Source organism: Notothenia rossii, assembly GCF_949606895.1.
Source record: "Notothenia rossii genome assembly, chromosome: 6".
Lineage (NCBI taxonomy): Eukaryota > Metazoa > Chordata > Actinopteri > Perciformes > Nototheniidae > Notothenia > Notothenia rossii.
In genome coordinates, this window is record NC_136909.1 from 39,507,816 (window position 1) to 39,522,415 (window position 14,600).

At 41.2% G+C, this 14,600-nt stretch overlaps 1 protein-coding gene across 3 annotated transcripts in view; it reads left to right on the plus strand.

The window, feature by feature from the left end:
• Positions 1-14,600, plus strand: part of adam9a (ADAM metallopeptidase domain 9a) — an 80,293-nt gene that overhangs the window by 965 nt on the left and 64,728 nt on the right. The gene's annotated exons all lie outside the window — the stretch shown is intronic.

Sequence of the window (14,600 nt, forward strand, 5' to 3'; positions counted from 1 at the left end):
TTGTCAGCTTCATATCAGTATGTATCAGTGTTTCCCACAGATTTGAAATATACTTGGGGGGGGGGGGTGGGTGACGTGACGTGCTACAACATTAACATGAACCTTTCTGTTGGTCGTTTGTTAGCAGACCCTTCACATGATGGCAGAGCGAACAGGTACAGGCAGGGCCCATCAGGGGCGCCGTAAGGGGGTGAAAGGTTAGGACCCATGACTAGCAGGGGGCCCCAAAATGTTTAGAACATTAAGAAACAAAATGTAAGTACCCTTTCATAAATAATTAACATTTATATAACGTTATATTGCGTAGTAGGCTACTCACTAAACGTAAGATTCATTTAACTTATTTTCTTCCAAAAGTTAATTATCCAAAGCCTCTGTACACCCCCCTCTATTTACATGTAATGGTTTGGTCCTAAGACTCCTCCCTCCAAACGCAGCACTTTTCTAGCAGAGTGAAAGCATGTGAGGAGGGATGCGGTGGGTGTGGTCCATGAGTGTTGGAATTTAGTCTGTTAGCTAAGCGTAGTCCATTGTAAATTGTAATGTTTTTTTTTACTAAGCTGACATTAAGTAGGCTACTGAGGTTTTTCATTTCACTGCTCTTTTAGCTGACATTAAATGCAGGTACATGTTTATCAGCTATTCATACTAAATCAGTTGTGCCTCCCCCTGGTGCCAGGACCAACAGATCCATCTTCAGGCTCAGCAGCCCTGTCCCCCTATAACAGGGGTGCCCACACTTTTTTGGCTGGTGAGCTACTTTTGAAATGACCAGCTAACCGAGGTCTACCAACCAAAAATAAAATCCCAAATTGCAAGGGTTGCTGAATAACACGTTTTATTTTTACATGGGATAACTACAATAGGGCTGCAACAAACGACTCGAACGATTTGATTATCGATTAATCTATAGATTAATGAAACGATTAATCGACTATTCGGACTATTACTGTGTGCCTTGCACAATTTCTCAAACGCTCTTATTTAGCCATCAACTTTTAGATTTAGTTTGAGGTTGTTTTAGGCATGTGGAAACTAACAATGAAGACAATAAAGATCAATACTTGATTCAAAAATACATATATTATTAAATTAACTTAACAAATTGTGAACAAAATTAACATTGCTTTTTATTTTAATTAAATAAATAATATTTCACATCAAAAGAAACAACAATGTTTTAACAAATCTTATTAAATAATCTGATGACAGAACTGTAAACAGAATAGCTGAAACTTTAACAAAATAAATAACTCAGTTACCTCTAATCATTAACCCATGTTTGTATAATTGAGTTAACTCTGTGTGTTGCTGCTAGCATACATAACACCTGACGTGGAAACGTGGATCGGGCTACAGAGCTACTAGAAAGACAGTCGAACCCGGTGCATTCCTCCGTCTGAATGTGGTGCACTTTTGCTAAATGTTTAGACAAATTGCTCGTGTTACCGCCCTTACATGCTAAACACTTTTGGTGACGAGCATTGTCCACCTCAAGACGGGTAACATGTAACCACACCTTGGAGCGCTTCTCTCCACCATCTCCTCCGTGTGTTGCTGCATGTAGCAGATGCGTGTGTGTAAACTGCCCCGCCCCCTTGCAAACAGACGGGGGAGAGAGATCTCTTCTGGATTGGAAAGATAGAAAATACACCGACCATAGACGCATTTGTTTGTCTTTTTGCATTTTAGAAACGAGTTGGCGACACTAAGACTTAAGAGATAATGTTTGTGTAGCAATAATACATGACCTTTCTCTTTCTCAACTCGCTACTCGCAGGGAAGTCGCTGTCATATGCCTTGTGAACACTCCGATAATGCCTCTCCACGTTACCTTTCTTTGGCAGAGCGATGCTTGCTTTACAAATAAGGCAAATAACCTTTGAATGTGACATCACAAAAAAAGATTCTCCCTCTCATTCTGTGTGGAAGTGGTATGTCTTTAGCTTTTTGCTCGTTCCCGCACTCATTTTGTTGTTTGTCTCTCCCGGCACTTGACTGATTTTGTATCGCTTTGCATTCTGGGTTAACAGACTGGAAAGCAATAGGTCGCTTTTTCTGTCAATCAAGTCAACTCCTGAATTAAGTGGCAGGGAGGCCAAGGGAGGAGGGATCAAAACCTGTTTTGTCTATTTTAACGGAGCTGGATTTTTTTAAATTTATGAATGACTCGCGATCTACCAGCATTGCCCCCGCGGTCGACCGGTCGACCGCGGTCGACGTACTGGGCACCTCTGCCCTATAAGGTTGAACCTGAACCAGCTTTTCTCCCAACTGAAGGAGGTGAGCAGCATTGTGTTGAATGACATGCCACTTAACATATCTGAAGGGAGACTGGAATACAACACATATATATATATATATCAAAACAAAAAGCTAACATCTAATTTAAATTATACATTTCAAACACAGTATTTTCCCACATAGCCACTGATCTATATAAGACAAAAAACTGCTTTTAGTCTATTTAGGATGTTTGAAGCGTTGAGTGATCAGTCTGTATTAGGTAAATAAAATGTTAATCACCAACATTTTGGTTATGATATTAATACTAATATTAAAGAATATATTATCATATGTGTCATGTACACTCTACAGAGCCAGGGCCCTCTTCAGTTTTGTCAGGAAGGTGTGTGGAAGTGGAGGAAGAGGTGAAGGACAGTGACAGTGCCAGTGGCAGTACCAGTGTAGATGAGGAGGATGAAGGCTCCAGTGAAGACAAGAGAAGGTGTACACAAAGGGACAGACAAAGTGAGGAAAAGGACAGACAAAGGCTCTGATTTGGCACCACCATAAGGCCTTTTCATTTCCATTTCCGTTGTATTCCACTTTAATACCTGCATATTTTGTAGTTGGTATGTATATTTAATTTTAAAATCTGCTGCTTGTTATTTTTTGTGTTATAGCATTTTATAAATGATTTTGTTGGAGGTAATGTTCACTTTATTTTAATTTAAGAGGTCATGTATATTTAAGTTATATTTATCTGGATTTATGCATTCATGTTGAGAATGTTCCATTCATAAATGTTATTGTTAGGCATGGACACCATAAAAGATGACTTGATATTTATTGTCAGGAATGTTAGTATTATATCAAATAGTGAATTATACTGCAGCAGAATGTTGCACGTCTGCACATTGTTATATTTTCACAGCTCAGTGTCAGTAAATATTGTGCGGTTAGTATTGGACTACAAGATAGATGCAAGCCTGTACAGGTGGAGTTATTTAAAGCATACATGAGTGGGTTGGGTTCTGGAGGTGTGGTTAGCAATTTTGCTTGGTTGGCGTGGCCTGGGCCTGGTGATGGGGGGGCCCAATTTGATATCTTTTCACGGGGCCCAAAATCCCTGGCGGCACCCCTGGGGCCCATAGTGATAGCCCTATAGTTTAAATCTACTACCCACAAATAAACATATGGACATGGGTTACTATTTTTTTTTGAAATGGTAAATTTATTTAGGAACCTATGAATGTGATTTTAAGTGGGGGTGGACCTCAAATTCTCTAGGGGGTCCGGGGGCATGCTCTCCCGGTAAGATTTTTTTTAAATGTTGGAGTTAAATGCATTAATCTGGAGCACTTTGAGGGGAAAATAAAGAGACTAAATCTATGGGAACAGCTATATGAAACAGAACTGTATACATTTAAATAATCATCAAATCAGGGCCATAACCAATAACATATCCAATATGAAAGAACACTGACACTCTCAAATGGAAATATGCGTTTACATAAATGTTGACCAAACCGTTGGAGACCCACTGAGAACTTAGATTAAGTTAACTATCTAAACACTCAGAGAGTCCTTTACCTCACCTGAGCTGAGGTTATCCCGAGCTTGAATGACACACAGAGACCAATCAAGGGCTTTGATTTATGATCTGTATGACAGTGGCCATGTCGGCAGGCCACATCATGTAGACAGCCAGTCACCCTGTGTGAGGCAGGCCACTTAAAAGGCCAGGTCATCGGGAAACCCCCCGGTCCTCCCGATGGCCAGTCCGGGACTGGGTACAGGAGGCGTAGAGCGAGGGATCATTGTCCACAAGTTAATCGATCGCAGATGGCGTCATGGTCGCAGACGAAAAAAACAAAACCTAAATGGGTCGAGAAATATACTTGGGCGGCCGTTAATATACCTGGGCGGCCCGCACAAGTATAGTCTATGTGTGGGAAACCCTGTGCAGTGTCTTTACTGTGACATGTTTCCATGCTTTAATGTTCAAAAAGCTATTTTTTTTTTTCTCATACTGCCTGTGCTGCAGCACCTCTTTTCACCCTCTCTCTGAAACCAGAGCCCAGTCTGCTCTGATTGGTTAGCTGGTCGGCTCTGATGTGATTGGTTAACTGCTTTAGCAATGTCCCTTCCCTTGGCCTATCACATACAATGTGTTGGAGCGCCAGCTAATAGAAGTGCTAGTGTAACATAGTTATGTCATTATGTTACAGAAGTTAACAAATAATTCCAGTGGAGGCGTTTCAGGCAGGGGAGGGAGAATGTGGGAGAGAAACTCCATCTGGAGGAATACAAATCTAAAAACTTTATTCACCAAAATTGCCTCTGTTAGTCTTTACAGACATATAAATGGACGACAAGTGGCTCTAAGGTGAAGCCAAAACATCAGGACCCCACTGGTGGCTGGCTGAAATAGATCTTAGATCCTGCCCCTCCATGTTGACTGGATCATCGTAGGTCAAACTCAAAAGTCAAGGTACACGACAAAGATAGTTTTTCTCATTTCAGATAGTTCACCAAGCTATAAATCAATGATGATGATGATGATCAACAGCTGTGATTGACAGCTGCTTCAAGCGGAGTAGTTGCAGAGGCTCTGGATTAGGAATTGTAGATAGGAGATGTCCTTAGTACACATCTGTGTAATAGAAATGAGTCGATTTGATCATAAACCTATTTCGGGAACTTAAAGGTGGGGTATGTAATTTATTTCAGAAACACTTTTTGTTATATTCCATGGAATGCTCTTAACATCCCGATAGCAATGAATATATTAAATGCTTTGACAATAAATACATAAAAAATGTCATCTGTGGAAGCCGTGGCACAGTAAAAAGCACGACCGATCCTCTGAGCCTGCCCGGCTAAAGTAACTGGATGGCCTACCTGCCTGTCAGCCTTCCATCTGTGCACAAACTTATCTCGTGCCCTCATTGGTCATGTGCGCGTTCGTGTGTATTGGAGGAGGGGCTGGCAGATTTTTTCCGGTTGTGTATTTTCAAATTCTAGCACACTCGAGCTGGTTTCTCCAGAATTTCCTACTCCACCTTTAACCGAGTTCTAGGAAGCAGCATACGGAACATATAGTTAATATGTTCTTGCTTTTCAATGTAACTTTTTATGAAACGCAATCATTTTGGTAGAAAAAGGGCATCAGTTCTCTTACACAAAACATTGCATGTCCTCTGCAGTAACAGTAACTGCATGTCCTCTTAATATGCAGTTATAATAACTGCATGTCTTCTCATTATACAGTAATAATTTGTAGATTTACAAATGTGTTTCATGATTTCTGAGTAAATGGTTTAGAACTTTCCAAATCCACTAAAAACAAACCAGCAATCTTAACCAATTAAAAACTATTTTACAAACAAACAAACTGGAATCATAACACAAGACTTTCTTTAAGTTACTTCGTACATTTGTTGCAGTTTAAATAACAAGACATACCTCAAGACAAAAGCAGTATTACTTCCTCTGCAGTACAGTTTTTTATTTTTTTAAATGTAGTAACTTTGTACATTTTGGGAGATGTGTGAAGTGTGCACACGAGCATATATAAATTGGGCATAATTATAAAAATAACAACATTACAGGTTCAGTAACTTCATACCTTCACAACATCTGGCTGTAAAGGCCTTACTGTACGTAGAATTGGTCATCTTTTCCATTTCTATATGTATCCACTCCTTTATTGAGTTGTTTTCAGGAAGCAACCAGCACCTTGGATACTTTTTTAGAAGAGAATATCAAAATGTCTATCATTTATTCATCAGAACTGCTTGCAGAGGTTTACTTCCCTTACACAAAAAATGTATTTCTGATTTCAAGAAATACATTAGACACACCGCCCACTATCCTGCCACTTCCTCCTTTTTGAAAGACTTGTTAAACGTATTCAACTTATCCTTAAGAGTTAAGCAAGTTTTCGTAAAGATTTCTCAAAATGTTCTTCTTGTAGAGTTTCTTTGGGAGTTTACTAAGTTACTGCTGATATGTTATATTCTGAATGAATGAATTTTGTTGTGTGTGTGCGTGCGAAGTGCGCCCCGCAAATATGTTTCTATAGGTACTTTTACCCGTACTTTTCCCGTTTAGTTCCGATAGTGCCTGAAATTTTGCATTCACACCAAAAAGAGAACTTAGTTCAGAGAACTTTTACTCCCATTTTTAGTGCCTGCTAGAGAGGTGGTACTATCCTGGGGAGAAAAAAAAGTACCAATTTCGATAGTCTGGGCGAATTGCAAACCACGCCCCGTAAAACTCTGAAAAGTTTTGTATTTGCTGGCATTAGCATTAGCATTATTAGCATTAGCCCAGCGCACCAACGGAGAGAGAATAACTTCTGGCAACACAAAAGAAAACATGGGAGTGGTGGAGATGAGGAGGTGTCGGCGTTCTGGCGATTTACTCGGAAGGCTTCAGTAGAAGCAGCTGGGAGTCCCAGCAGCTTCTACTGAAGCCAGTCCCCAACTCCGGGGACTTCCGGCCGGGGACTTCGAGTGGCAGTATACGCTGTGAAGTGGTTTGCGGCCTGCCAGTAAACCCAAAGCAGAAGGAGAAGATGAAGTGACGTCAGCAGCTTCATTTGCGTAATCTTCCCTCAGGGAACTTATTCCGGTGTGAACGCGATCTGTACTTAGTTCCATGGGGGTACTAAGTGCTGGCACTAAGTGCTGGGCACTAACGGCCCGTCTACACTACAGGCATAAACAAATCTTGAAGCTGGGCGTGTCTGAGGCTTGGCGATTTCTCGCGACCAACAACCAATCAGGAATCTCCCGCCCGCCCCCGGCATACAAAGCAAAAAAAAAGCCCGCTTCTTCAACGAAGTAAACTGGATATAAACTCCCCAAACAGTTGAAAACCTACCAGTTTCACCAACTGTCTCTGCCACCTCCCGCCTTGCCTGGTTCCTCCGGTTTAGGTCCCGGTAGGTGAACAGAGTACAGTCATACATGACTGGGACACTTGCCACGGCAATGATTAATTTATCCTCCATTTTATGACATATGGAAAATAGTCAAGACCTGCGGTATCAGCATACACGCGGTTTGATTGGCTAGCGCTTGTACTGACGGGAATTGCATAAACGGGATTTGATTGGCTGATGCCAAGCATCGAGCCTCAAAAGTTGAACATTGTTCAACTTTTGATGCCGATAGATGCTCGTGATGCTTGCAAAGCCATGCCATGCTCCCCACAATGCAGTTTGACGAAGATTAAAAATCTTCTACGTCACCCCATTCAAGTGAATGGGCGAAGCGTTGAAAGCATTTTCGATGCCTGTAGTGTAGACGGGCCGTAAGTACGGCAAAGTACTTGATGTGAAAGCGGCTAACGTGTCTGCCAGCACGAGAAAGGCTCTTGAGGCCTAGTACATACAGTGGCAATGTCTCAAGATTGAGCAAAATACACCTTTATTGAACATACAGTAACACAAATAATACAAATCCACATTTTTTGGGGCGCTGCGCCGCCGCTATTTGTAGATAGGGGAAACATTGACTTTCATGTGTTGCTAGTTGTCGAATGTGTTTCTTCATTTGCATATGTTTTGGCACATTATGTTTTTTTAATTTAGCGTGTTTTTTGAAACAGCAGCGCGTTTCTCTGAATGGAAATGTTTGGAGCCGTTGTAACCAATTGCTACTGAAATGATCTGTTAAAAAAAGGAATCAGTTTCACATCTTTGATTACTTTTGGTTACTTTTGGGTTACCTCAATATCAAATATGCAGGGCTGAAAAGTTTGGGAACCCCTGATATACGGGACACCTCAAACCGGTTGACCAATCACAACAGAGCCAGCCAGCTAACCAATCAGAACAGACTGGGCTCTCTTTAACAATGCAAGACAAAAATAAATGTTTAGAAAGTGTTCTTCTACTGATTAAAAAGAAAGTGAGAATCAAAAGAAACTGACAGTGTTTTTCAATCGGTTAAACATTGTGCCGTAGTTGTAGATTTGTTGGTTTGTGTCTCCAAGGACCACTGAGCCCCAAGCTCTTGAAAGTGTGTGCTTTTCAGATGTTGTATTTGTGTGTGTGTTCAGGTCTTGTGTGTTCCGGTGTCTCGTTCAGACAGGTTGAGTTAAGCAGCTTAGTGTCTCTCCCAGCCGAGTCCTTCAGCAGCTCCCACTCTGACAGGAAGTAAACCCTGTTTAACACTCAGGCCTTACAGCGCGTGTGTATTTGTGTGTGTTGCTGAGGTGTTTATGTGAGAGTGTATTGACAGTGAGCAGTCAGTTGAGGATCCACAGACAGTAACACATCCAGAGCGTCTGAATGAAACAGTCATTACATTTACAGGAAAAACATACACACACACACACACACACACACACACACACACACACACACACACACACACACACACACACACACACACACACACACACTCGACACTCCCAGATGATTCACTCTTTTTTTCTCTCCTAACTGAACATGAACAGATCTGCACCTCAGAGGCATAGAATCTGCTTTCACACTTAAACCTTTGCCCAGAAAAAATTATGTTGTTATTCTATATATCTACTATTCTCAGCAAATCTCATGTGTAGAGTCAAACCAACAATGTGGTACATTTTTAGCAATATCTGAATTAATTTTGGGGTTTTTCCATCTATTATTTCTGAACAATATTTTGTTAACAATGGAGGTTTTTCAATTAATTTGCAAACATTACAGATTCTTACGACTAATATCCTTTCTTTATCTGTTTGTCTTGATTATTTTAAATTCCTACAAAAAAATCTATAGTTATTAGCGAATTTCTTTTATACGTCGCTGAACATTTTCGAGGGGGATTTCTCTTTCTTTTTGAATAAAAAATATCTTAAGATTTTCTCATCTCGCGCAGTGTTTCCCCTAGGATGGAGTCATAGCAGCGGTGCTAAGGCACGTGGGCCCAGCATAATGTGAGCGTGGAGCGCGTGGAATCTTTGAGTGTGTGCGAAGTGTGCCCCTCCAATTTGTTTCTATTTGTCTGCCAGCACAAGAAAGGCTCTTGAGGCCTAGTACCGGGGCCGGTTCTAGCCAATTTGCTGCCCTATACGAGATTTTATATATAAAGAATAACTGAAAAATCTCTACAAAAGACAAATACACTACAAAAACAGAAACTTATTGACGTAATATACATCAAAATGCCTTCAAATGTATTCAGTATTGTATGAACATGTTTTAATTGGGGGGTGGACGTCACATCCTCTAGGGGGGTCCGGGTGTTATGCCCCCCCGGGTGATTTATTTTGAACATTTTAAAGTAAAATGCTTCAATCTGGTGCACTTTGAGCACACAATTACTGGAGACCTGATCTAAGGGGTACAACTCTAAACACCCATATGAAAAAGATCAGTTTACATTTTAATAATCAAATAAGTATATGAACATAACCAATAACCTACCATAGCCAATAACAAATAAATGTAGCTGATTTTTATTTTTGTTGTTCATTTATATCTTATTTTACCATATTTTTGTATCTCTCCAACTTTTAACAATATTTTGGGTTTTCTGTCCTATAGTATACATTGGAATGATTTCAAACCTGTTTTTATTTATGCTAATAATTATAAAGGAGTGCCTTGGAAACATGTGTTTACATAATTTGTGGTCAAAAGGTTTGAGACCCACTGAGATAACTTGGACTAAAGTGAACTATCTAAACACGAGAGTCCTTTACCTCTCTGAGCCTCTCAGTCTGACAGGAGAGCTCTCCTCCACCCTGGTTGTAGAAACATCTACTTCTTATATCCGTTAGCGCAGCTAGCACCAGATGCTAATAAGAACAGCGCCGGTACCGGTGCGCCCTCTCTCTCTCTCCCTCGCTCGCGCTCTCGCTCCCACGCTCGCACTATGGCTGTGAGCTGCGGGCGCCTGATAAGCCAACATCCCCCACTTTCATGACTTACAGCGCCCATCGTACAGGGCATTTTAATTAGGAATGTTGTTACATCAAGGTCAAAAATTAGGATGAGCACCAACGGTCAAAAATGTTTTTTCCCCTCCCAGAGCTACCAGCCAACGCCCCCCAGATCTAGCGCCCTAGGCGACCGCTTATGTCGTCTATGCCAAAAATCGGCCCTGCCAGTACATATGGTGGCAATGTCTCAAGATTTAGCAAAAATACACCTTTATTGAACATACAGTAACACAAATACTACAAAATCCACATAACAAACAATCAAAAATGAAAAAGGGTCGCCACTTATTATTTTAAAATAAAAAAAAGTATTATTTAAAAAAAAAAAGAATGTGGGCGCCCCTAGAAGCGGTGCGCATATTTCAGCGCTACACCGCCGCTATTTGTATATAGGGGAAACAGCGAGATGGGTTTTCTCCGCAGGGTGGCTGGCGTCTCCCTTAGGGGTAAGGTGAGAAGTTCAGTCATCCGGGAAGGGACTCGGAGTTTAACCGCTCCTCCTTCGCGTCGAAAGGAGCCAGTTGAGGTGGTTCGGGCACCTAGTTAGGATGCCACCTGGGAGCCTCCCTAGGGAGGTGTTCTAGGCACGTCCAGCTGGGAGGAGACCGAGGGGTAGACCTAGGACCAGGTGGAGGGATTATATCTCTTTGCTGGCCTGGGAGCGCCTTGGGATCCCCCAGTCAGAGCTGGTTGATGTGGCCAGAGAAAGGAACGTTTGGGGCTCTCTGCTGGAACTGCTACCCCCGCGACCCGACCACGGATAAGCGGAAGAAGATGGATGGATGGATGGATTAAGATTTTCTACATATTTTTACTAGTAGTTCTAGTCTTTTGTACACAGCTGAGCAAGAGTGAATATACTGATATCATATGAAAAAACCCTATCAAATCTTTTAGCACCAGCGATGTCATGCTAGTTGTTGGAGGGGGGGACGGGGGGGACTAAATAATGCTCCAATTTAAGGCTATATTTAAGCCAAGTAAAAACCGGTGCAGCTATTTTCAGAGGTCCAATGACACCTCACCTTCATAGGTATTAAAATATCTGAATTAAAATGTATTCTATTGGACATGCCAACTAGAGTTTTGACGTTTTCTATGGTAAAGAAAATAGTTATCTCCACTGGTCTGATCCCTCAAGGGCTCATGCTAAACATTGTTAGGAGTAGAGAAGTGGACTTTTAAGAGGCTTGAGAATTCCTTAAGCAGAGGAGAAAATGGTTTATATCGTTGGTTTATAATTGACATGCCAACTAACGCCACTAGACTACCCAGCAATCACAGATATTTACTAAAGCTGAGCCATTTCTCCCATGTTAATACCTAATACATTAAGAAAAAAAAAATACAGCAAGGGGAGCCAGAGATATGAAAGATCCACCCAAATGGCCCCAGAAGAGGTTTTTTTTTGCTAAATCTGTCTAAAAAGGTCAAATATCACTTGTTTTGCATCAATCTTGATATCTTGATCCCTGCAGTGTGTTCTATAGTCCCGGACACACCAAGCCGATTTTGGCCGTCGATGGGCATCAGGCCGACGATGAACGTCGACACGCCCTACTCCGATTGGTGTGTCCCGCACCGCCGTGTCCTTTCAGTCGTGCCGACACCTTTTCGGCCTACTGCCCACTGATTCAACATGTCGAATCGGTGGGCAGTCGGCCAAAGGCTGTCGGCAAAATAAATCACTCTGATTGGCTGTTCAGCTTAGCGAATCAGTACATGAGAAGCGAAACGGAAGCGAGGGACCCAAACAAACTATTAAGAAGGCAAATCTGAGATTTCATTTAACTCCAGCTCTCTACACAGGTTCGGGAAAGCCTGTTCCAGTGCGACACATGGCCAAGACGCAGAGACGTGAGGCAGGCGACACAACAGTCGGGGGTCCGTCTGTGTCAGTTCTTTGGTGTCAGCTTGGTGTGTCCGGGCCTTATAGGTTTTAGTGGTCTGCAAAGGCTAAAATCCCTGTGTTCCCTCCAGAGGGAGTTTCTCACCCACACACTCCCCCACTCCTTGAAACGCCTCTTGTTTACTTGTTTGACATACTGATCACTATCTAACACTCATGCTTCTATTGGCTAGTGCTGCAAAATCTTGGACGTGGCTAAGGGGCGGGACATCTCTAAGTTGTTGACCATTCACAACAGAGCCGGCCAGCTAACCAATCAGAGCAGACTGGGCTCTGGTTTCAGACAGAGGGTGAAAAGAGGTGCTGCAGCACAGGCAGTATGAGGAAAATAAAGAGCTTTTTGAACATTAAAGCATGGAAACATGTCCCAGGAGAAACACTAAATACCAGAGGTTTGACCAAGTCATTGTTTTGCAAGTCCGAGTCAAGTCTCAAGTCTTTGCACTTAAGTCCAAGTCAAGTCTTAAGTGAGGCAGTGCAAGTTCAACTCAAGTCCAAATCCTAAACTTTGACAAAACGAGTCTTAAACAAGTTATTATGTGCTTTTCACCAAATGTAATAACATCGATCAACAGAATAATACTTAATGATCAAACTGCTCTTTATTAGTCACATTAATAATTTAATAATCAATTTTCTCTCTGCTGGTAAAGTAACGTGTTTTTTCCTATTTTAAGAGGGATAAGTAAGGTAAGGCTACCGTGACGGTTTGGTTCAGAAGGAGTTTAATGTATAAGATCCCTGATGTTAAGGTGACGAGAATGTTTATTTCCACTGTGTACAACATGTTATAAGGGACCCACAATCTATCTTTATGCAAGGGATAATGTGCAGCGAGGCGGTCTCTATGGGGAAAAGAACACCTGAATCTAGATCCCTCTGCAGGTGGTACTTTAAGTATATTTTGATGCTAATACTTTTGTACTTTTACTTGTAACATTTTGAATGCAGGACTTTTTATTGTAACCGAGTATTCCCACACTCTGGTACTTTTACTCAAGTACAAGATCTGAACTTCTCCCACCTCTGACAATAAATCCTGAGTGGTCACCAAAAAAACCCTGCTCTGAAGGTTATTTTCATTTTACAAATCCTGCACTCTGCATTTTAATGATATTGGAGAAAGCAAAGCAGCCAGATGCTGCTTCTTTTTCCGACGCGCTTGCATTTAAAGAGACTGCTCTTCTAGTGGCATCTTGGGATCGGCGTGTTGGAGATCTCTGAATTAAATTATCAAGTCACCTAAATTCAGAAGGATCAAGTCCAATTCAAGTCCAGAGTCATTGGTGTTCAAGTCAAGTCGCAAGTGTTTTGTGATTTTGTCAAGTCGAGTCCAAAGTCATCAAATTGGTGACTCGGGTCCAAGTCATGTGACTCGAGTGCACACCTCTGCTAAATACTGATATGAAGCTGAGAATGAGCAGAATAGAGCCCCTTTACTGGAGTGTCAGACCAGCTGAGATCAATATAAAACTGGAAGACAACAAATAACAATCAAACAAATATAGCAGCATTTATTTCACATACACACTAATGCAGAACATAATTTGATTATACTCTGATCTTTGAGAATGTGTGTGTATAGAAAGATCTTGTAAAAAGCAAAAATACACCATAGACAATGTCTGCAGGTTTTGTTGCTGGTGTGAATTTATAAGATCAGTGGTCTAAAGCCTCAAGATAACCTCAAGTGACCTCTTTTTAAGAAAACTGAGAGAAAAAGTAGGAAGAAGCAGTTTGACAGAGGGTGTGAGGGAGGTAGAGTGGGTGGAGGCTGAGGTGACAGGTCTGTCTCCCACTGAGAGACAGGCGAATGGAAAATAACAAAACAGTTTGTGGTTTTCGAGGGAGTTATGTGCTGTAAATCTTTCTTTCGTAAACAACCAGTGTATCCAGACGTGATCTCTACTGTGCTTTAGTGTTTAACTATTTCTTAAACGTGATTATTATTACTACTGCTATCAGCAGCTGTAGTTGCATCCACGTTTAAGAAATAGTTAAAAACTATTATATATATATAAAGAGGCAGACACAATATATCAAAAATAGCCAGAGAGAGAGAGATAGACAGACAGAAAGACCAAGAGACACACTCATAAACACAGACAGAGAAATGTTACTGAGAATTGACCGAACAGAAGTACTCCAAAAAAAAGGGTCGCACAAACACACATGAAAACACACAGCTACACAATCACAAAGGCTTCATTCATGTGAGACAAACAAACAGCAGCTAAGCTGGAAGAGCTGGAACACATCATTTATTTAACAGAGGGATTAGAAAGAGGGAAGAATGTCTTATTACGATGTTACATTTTAGATGTTCAGAAAATCCTATTTAAAATGTATGGATTTTGATTTGAATCCACTAAATCTCGTAGGTCAAGATCAGCAGTAAGTGTGTTTCCAAATATTCATTTACATGCAACATCATGACATACGAATAGACCTACAGACTAGGGATGCCAGCGATTTTTCGAATATTCGTTACAGTCTCCATAATCGAAAATTCTTTTAAAAATTC